The sequence below is a fragment of the Triticum aestivum genome, chromosome 4D (genome assembly GCF_018294505.1).
Source record: "Triticum aestivum cultivar Chinese Spring chromosome 4D, IWGSC CS RefSeq v2.1, whole genome shotgun sequence".
NCBI classification, from domain to species: domain Eukaryota; kingdom Viridiplantae; phylum Streptophyta; class Magnoliopsida; order Poales; family Poaceae; genus Triticum; species Triticum aestivum.
In genome coordinates this window covers 89,626,627-89,634,144 of record NC_057805.1, presented here as the reverse complement: position 1 = coordinate 89,634,144, position 7,518 = coordinate 89,626,627, and positions in this window count along the sequence as shown.

Below are 7,518 nucleotides of genomic sequence, written 5' to 3'. Positions count from 1 at the left end.
TTGTGTGCGAAACAATATACGCTGCCTCCCCCCAGATTTTCTTTAGAGAGGCAACATAGAACTATATGAGTGCCCTGTTAAATTTTGGAATTATTCCGGGTTTGTTTGGCCTTTTTATACATTAGTTGAGTTTCTGGTCATTTAATGTGCATAATTCAAATTTGAACTACAAGCACATGCTCCCGTGCACCAAAGTTGATTGAAAAATCACATGTGTGTCCTCGGGTGAATTTCTAGGTCCCATGCAAGAAATGGGAATGAACATCTGGGCATCGTGGCTCGGCCGAGAACATTGAGAAGCTTGGTTTTAAAACTCTTGTAAATCCAAAACACGCCTGAAAATCATGAAACTTGGCATGGTGTCATGTCATGGTACTACCATGCTATGGTAAAAAAAATTGCAGAATAGGAACAAGTTTTGGTATAAGTTTCTTGCAAATCGGAGCTTCTCTCAAGAAGGCTCGTGGTTCTGAGAGGGAACGTGTCACCTTTGTGTGCATAATTCAAATTTTAAATACAAGCACATGCTCCATTGCACCAAAGCTGGTTGAAAAATCACATGTGTGTCCTCGGGTAAATTTCTAGGTCCCATGCTAGAAATGGGAACGAAATTCAAACATCTGGGCGTCGTGGCTCGGCTGGAAACATTGAGAAACTTGGTTTTTTAATTCCTGTAAATCCAAAACACGCATGAAAATCATGAAACTTGGCTTGGTGTCATGACATGGCACCAACAAGCTGTGGTAATTTTGCTGTCCGATTTGCGAAGGCGCACACATTAACAATCAACAAAGTCATTTTGGAACAAGTGATGTCACGTTACAATCAGAAACACAAGTATTATTGAAACCGTGGGCGTTCTATTTACCATTTACGTGCCGCCACGCGTCCCTTTTTTTTATTAGCTAGGAGGTGCCGTGCAGGGTAGCTATTTGAGTACGGGAGGCGTGCGATCAGACCCCTGCGCGTGCTTATCGGGAGGAGAGCCCTTTGACCTCCATCTGCCGTCCACCTCTCTCCCAAGGTCTCCATTAATGGCGTCCGAGCCTCTGTTTAATGGTGTGGCAATGTCTCACTCGACTGAGATTTAAGAGAGAGAAAAGAAAATCTGAAAAGAAAATTTTGCATGGATCTTGATGTAAGATCTGACGGACCTATATAGCATCTACTGTGACTTATAGCAAGAATGATGAATATATATAAGGACGACGAGAGTGGATAATAATTGTCTTACATAATTAGGAAGATAATTTAAAAAGCCACATGCGGCTACGCCCGAAATACACAAGGGCAAAAGAAGAAGGAAGACGCATACAACGATCTGGCTCGATGATCTCTACTTTCTTTATGCGCTGCAGGTCGCGAAGACTAGTTCTCACGGCGAGCGATGATCTCTTTCATCAGTTTATGTCCTTAATACGCTGTTTGGCAGCATCCATGGATTCCTCCACCAGCCTGTTGCGCACGATGCGGAGCACGGCATTCTCGTCCATAAGTTTCTTGATGATGACGCCCGTCCTCTGCAACAAGGCAGCGGTCTCCTCCTCCTGCTTCGCCCTTCCAGCGATCTTCGCCCTCAGCAGGTCGCACTCGCCCCGGAGCTTCGCATTGCCCTCCCCTAGTTGTCGGATGACGCCGGTAGCCTCGTCCTGCAACCTCGCCCAGCCGGAGATCTGATCCATCTGGCTATGGACCATCGCATGCATGCGCCTGTAAGAGTCCTCGCCTGCCCGCGAGAAATTTTCCCAGGCCGCCGCGGCACGGCGGGACCTCCGTGCTGCTTCGGCGGCGCGGCGGGACATCTTTGCTGCTTCCGCGGCGTGGCCGGATCAGTCTGCTACATCGACGGCACGGCGAGACCTCCGTGCTGCTACTGCTGTGAGGCTGGACATGTCGGATGCTTTCGCGGCGAAGCAGAACATCTCTCGTGCTTCCTCTTGCATGCTCACCTCTCCCTGGTGGAAATCTCTCGACCCAGAACTCACGCTGGCCATGGCTTGATTGACTTGATTGTTTTTTGTGGATGAGGAGTTGAGGAGGAATGTGCAGTCATCTTAGCATAGTAGGATTTATAACCGAGTACTACTAATACACTCCTAAGTGGGAAACCGTTTAGGTTGTGATCGGTGTGAACAGGTTTGCAATTAAATATAGCGTGGTAGTAGTAGTAATTTGGAATGTGACGAGACGCGCTCAAAATTTATTGACGGTTCTAGTTTCGAAGTGCGGCACTATTCCCGGATGGCGTAACGTCGGCACGTTTTCTCGGCCATGGTGTAGCATATGCCATGGTACTAGTTCTTTTTCTACTGCTGTGTACGTGCAAAAACTAGCACCGTCGGATACATATCTTACGCTTGGCGTTCGACAGGAATAGCCTCGTGGCGAGCTATAGACTAGTCTTTTTTTCAGACGCATTACACCTATCTCTCGGGACTTCTCGCACGCACCATCACTGCTCCCTAGGTCGATGCCACCCACATACACTTGTACTCTGAGAAGAGGTGCACGCACGCACTCGTCCTCTCTCACACACGCATCTGTAGCTACGAATTGTAGTGTTCTCAACCATCCGATTGGCTCTATCATAGGTTTCACGTTGCTCCTTGGCCTTGAGATTGAGAAGTTTAAAACGCGGAGGCTAAGATGGAGGCGCGAGGTTTTGGTTAATGTGCAGGCCGCACACGGCACCAACACGACACGAGCTTCGTCTGCCTGGTGCGCATGCAGTCGGGTGAGTTGTCCAAGTATAGACACAACCAGGCCCTCATTGGTATCCGTGCCTCGACTTTGGCTGGTCATAGTGGAGAGTAACATAGACTAGTTACTAGTCTATATTACTAGTACCTTCATAGTGGGTAGTGTCATATAGTATATGCATAATTTGGCGACGAGCGCTCTCTATATGTACCACCTTTTTTCTTTAATTTCATCTTGTTAGTTTTGCTCCATGGCACAATCCATCGATACTACTGTACAAATGTATACATTTTTTAAAAGGCTAGAGGGCGGGACAGTCTAGCTTGGTCCTTTTCACGAGAGGCGAGGGCCTTTTGTGATTTGACGGCTCATTACTGCTGGAAGGCGGGGCCTTGTGATTTGACTGCTCGTATAAATGTGCCGACGACCTGAGGAGGAGCAAAGAACCATGCGGTATACTCAAGTTTTCCACTGGAGTAGTACTACAACGGGGGAGCACGAAACACGGCAGCCCAGTGCCATATGGCGATAAAAAATGATCTAATTTGCTAGTCATCTCATTGTTAGCATTGTTCTATTCATGCCTCGCAGAGAAAGTCACGTGCGGCGAAACACCCGAAGCAAAAGAAGAAACACAGGAGCAAAAGAAGAAGGAAGATTATCACCCCAAATGATCTAATTCGCCGTGGAGTCGTAACTGCTTCTTCATCGCCTCCACGACCTCCATCTCCTTGCGCGTCTCCTCCGCCATCTTCTTCATTCTGTCCATGATGCGGCATTTCTCTACGCGAGCCTTCATCATCTGTTCCACGGCCGCATTACGTACCTTGACAGCAGCCGGGTGCTTGATGCGAAGCTTCGCCAACTCCTCCTTTCGTTCCATGACGAGGGCCTGCATCATCTTCATCGAGGAACTACTACTCTCATGCAGCTTCTTCCAGCCGGTGTTCTTCTCCTTCAGCAGGTCGAGCTCGTGGCAAAGCTTCTCCCTGTCCTCCTGAAGTTGCAGGATTTCACCGGTGGCCTTATTCTCCGAGGCAATGCTCTTCTTCAGCAGCATCACCAAGCCGGCGGTCAACTCCCCTGCTTATTGAGCTCAGCGGGCATGTCGTCGAGGCTCTCCTTTAGCAGCTCCACCAAGCCGTGGATGAACTCCTTCTGCTTATTGAGGTGCTTATTGAGCTAATCGGGCATGCCGTCGAGGGATAACGACTCCAGCCATGCCAGTCGGCATGTTCGCCTCCGCAGCTAGGTCGCTCCTAGGAGCCATCGCCAGCTCGTGAGAGATCTTTTGAGGTCTCTGCGTGGCGGCGAGCCCCCTCATTTTTTCCGCAGCCTTGGTTGCCACTCCCTTGTTACGAGTAGTTCTCGACCTAGAGCTCTGCGCACCGGACATGGCAAGGACGGACGAAGAAGAAGCACTTATGAGGAGGAAAGGTATAGTAATTTTCGGTTAGGTAGTTCCCCTTTTTATAACCTAAGTACTAGCACTAGTACTAATACCTGCATAGTGGGAACACGTTCAGGTTTGGTACGTACTAGTAGGTGTGAGCAGGCTTGCACTTAATTGTAGCACTAGTACTTCCGAATGTGATGGGAACAAGGTAAAGATAAATTGATGGGTTTTGGTTTCGAGACCCAAAACGGCTCCCGATGAGTTTAGTGGAACATAAATTTCAAGTAGACTACACTGCTCAGATGTGTAAATATTATGTTACTGTCAAAAATTGGCACAAAATACGAAGGAGACCAATGGAAGTACTACTAGAAACCCATGATTTAACTACTCGCATGCGCGCAGTGGAGTAGTAATGTCTTTCTTCCTCCCTCACGTCCACTCAATTTGCATGCGCTATATTAATTGACCATCAATGAAGTGAAGGACTTTACACGCGTCAAATTATCACATGGGGTGGATCTTGGTACAAAATTGCATCCGCCCATGTACCCACGTGTGCGTGCGAGGGAATGAGTGCGTGCGTGTCGTGCGTGCACATCTTTGCTTCGTGCATGTACCGCCAGTGTGGCTCAGGGAGGACGAGTACATTCTTCTGGAACCAACAGCACGTCACTGTGATCAATCCACACAAGGATGTCGCGACAACGCCTCCACATGTTCCACGTGGCTTCATGAACTATAAGAGAGACACTGTGTAGCGTGCCATTGTGTTTTGCACATACTCGAAGTACTAGTAAGGTACACGTGCATTGCACGCGTCAGATTTTGCAACCAAATTATGAATAAATACCACACTATAGCATGTAAGCTTTGAGTCATATATGCCTGATGTAGACCTTCGTTTAACTCTTATAGTTCATCTCATTCGAAATCAATTAGTTTTTATAAAAAACCTAGGGCCTCTTTGATTCGTAGGATTTCCAAAACGCGGGAATAGGAGAAACATGGGATTAGAGTGGAATGTCATCTTGAATCCTACAGGATTGTACGAGTGTTTGATTGTGCATAGAAAAACGCAGAATTCTTTCAAAGAGGTTTGAGTGGATGGGATGTTTCCTATGAAATCTAGTGCAAATGAATCATATGGAAAAATTCCTATGGTTTACAATCCTACGAATCAAACAACCACGATAGGAAAAATTCCTAAGGATTAGAATCCCACAAAATTCCTTTGAGAATACTTTGAATTAAAGAAGCCCTTAATCTATTTTATGATTCATGGAATTGTGCGTTGTAAATCATAAAGTAAAAACAAATAATGGCAATTCAACTAGGAACATCGATCGTTGCACATGCACGTGAGAGATAAAGAATGCCCAATATGATGGAGAGGGGGATGTGTGCGTGTGTGTGCCTTCATGGGAGACCGACCTGAAGAAAAAGATTGCATGTGTGCGATGGATAATGCCGACTCGTAGTGTGTGTGTGCATGCATGCACGAGAGAAAGTTAGTGGTACAATTATAAAGAGAAGACCAATGTGTGGGTGTAAAAGACTAGGTGAGGTCATAATCAATGTAAAGTTGAATTCAAATATTTGAATAAGAGATCATGATGTTTGAAACCCATGCATGCATGAATATAACGGAGATCTGCGCGGTGTGGTTTGGAAACGAGCATGTTGTAATGTATACACATTGAACAAGGTCAGACTGGTTTGAATTTGAGATACCGATGGTAGACATCGTTTGGCCACATTGCATCCGTGCATGGACACACTATTCTAATTGGAGATGATGGGTGGCTTTCGCACCACATATCTATATCTATACCCCTATATATATTATAATTTTTATATAGTGTGCAGATAACTTTAACTTTGAAGGATTGTCGTTGGATGAGGCCAATCCGATGGTGCAGAGCAGGCAAATTTGAGCACTACTGGCCGTTGGATATCATCTAGATTCCACCAGATTTCGCCACATGTACAATCTAGAAGACTCTATGGTTGAACTTAAGCATAATGCACAAACCTCAAAACACAAACACAAACACAATCTTTCGTATCAGAATTGCCCAAATGTTTTTCTACTTGATTTGTTTTTACTTTATGCCTTACAATGCACAATTCCATGAATCTTAAAATAGATTAGCTTTCTTATAAAAACTAGATGATTTTGAATGAAATGAACTATAAGAATTAAACGAACATCTACATCATGCATATATGACTCAAATCTTACATGCTATAATGTGGTATTTATTCATAATTTGGTTGCCAAATCTCATAAGTGCAATGCACGTGCGCCTTACTAGTCTAAACGGTGTCTCTGTGTGTGTTGTGCGTGTTAAACACATTGTACGTAGTATATCATACTAGTCTAAATTTTCTTTTTTGGGGGTACACGTTAAGCTTGTTCTCCCAAAATTTCAAGTGGCGCCTTGTTATGCCGAAATTTCAAGCTAGCGTCTCTGTCTATCCTGCTGCGAAACTCCCGCCTCTTCAAACCTCACCTTGTTACCCCGAAATATTTAAGATAAATCTTTGTCTCGCTGTGCTCCGACAACTCCCTCCATCTCAACCCGCGCCTTGCTATTCCAAAATTACAACGCGCGCGAAAACTCCCACCTCCTGTGAAATCCCGACACGCGAAATGCTCGTGATACCCCTGAACTGAAAGAACCGCCTCAAATCGGTGGGGGTACTTTTGTAACTTACCCCACATTTCGAACAAGTGCGTCCCTAAGCCATGGTTCCCCACTCCCATCCCATCCGCCCACTCATTCGTACACCGAGGCCGGGAAAACCCGCGAAGCCCCACACCCTCCTCCGTCCGACACCCAGCCGAAGCCTCTTCCCCGACGATGTCGTCCACAGCAACACCTCGACGTCCCCCATCCACCATACTGGATGAGGATCCATCATCGATCTGGTTGTCCCGCTGGTTCAGCCACCCCGTCCTCCACCTCCAAGGAGCTGCCTCGACATTCCCCTCGTCTTTCGCGCCACCTCCATTCCCACGCCGCCGTCTTCACCTGCACCACAGCAAGAGCATCATCATCACCGTTTCCTCGGATGAAGCTGCGGCCTAATCGGCGCCACCAAAGAGGTTGTACACTAATCGCCCCATTTTCTTCTTGATTTGATCTCACGGTGCTGCCGGCGCTCGGTCCCGAGCCGACACGGCGCGACTCCATCCACGGCGGCGTCGCTGGCCACTTCCTGCACGGCGTCGCTCCCTCGGCGGCGACATCCACATCACTAGGAGCCGCTGATGCTTTAGCTCTTGCTCGCGCTGCTGATCTGCTCTTGCTCTCGGTCCCCTGCCTTGTCTGCTCTTGCTCTTGCTCGCGCTGCTGCTCTTGCTCTTACTTGCGATGCTGCTCCGATTTAGCTACACTTCAGTCGACTGAATCGAC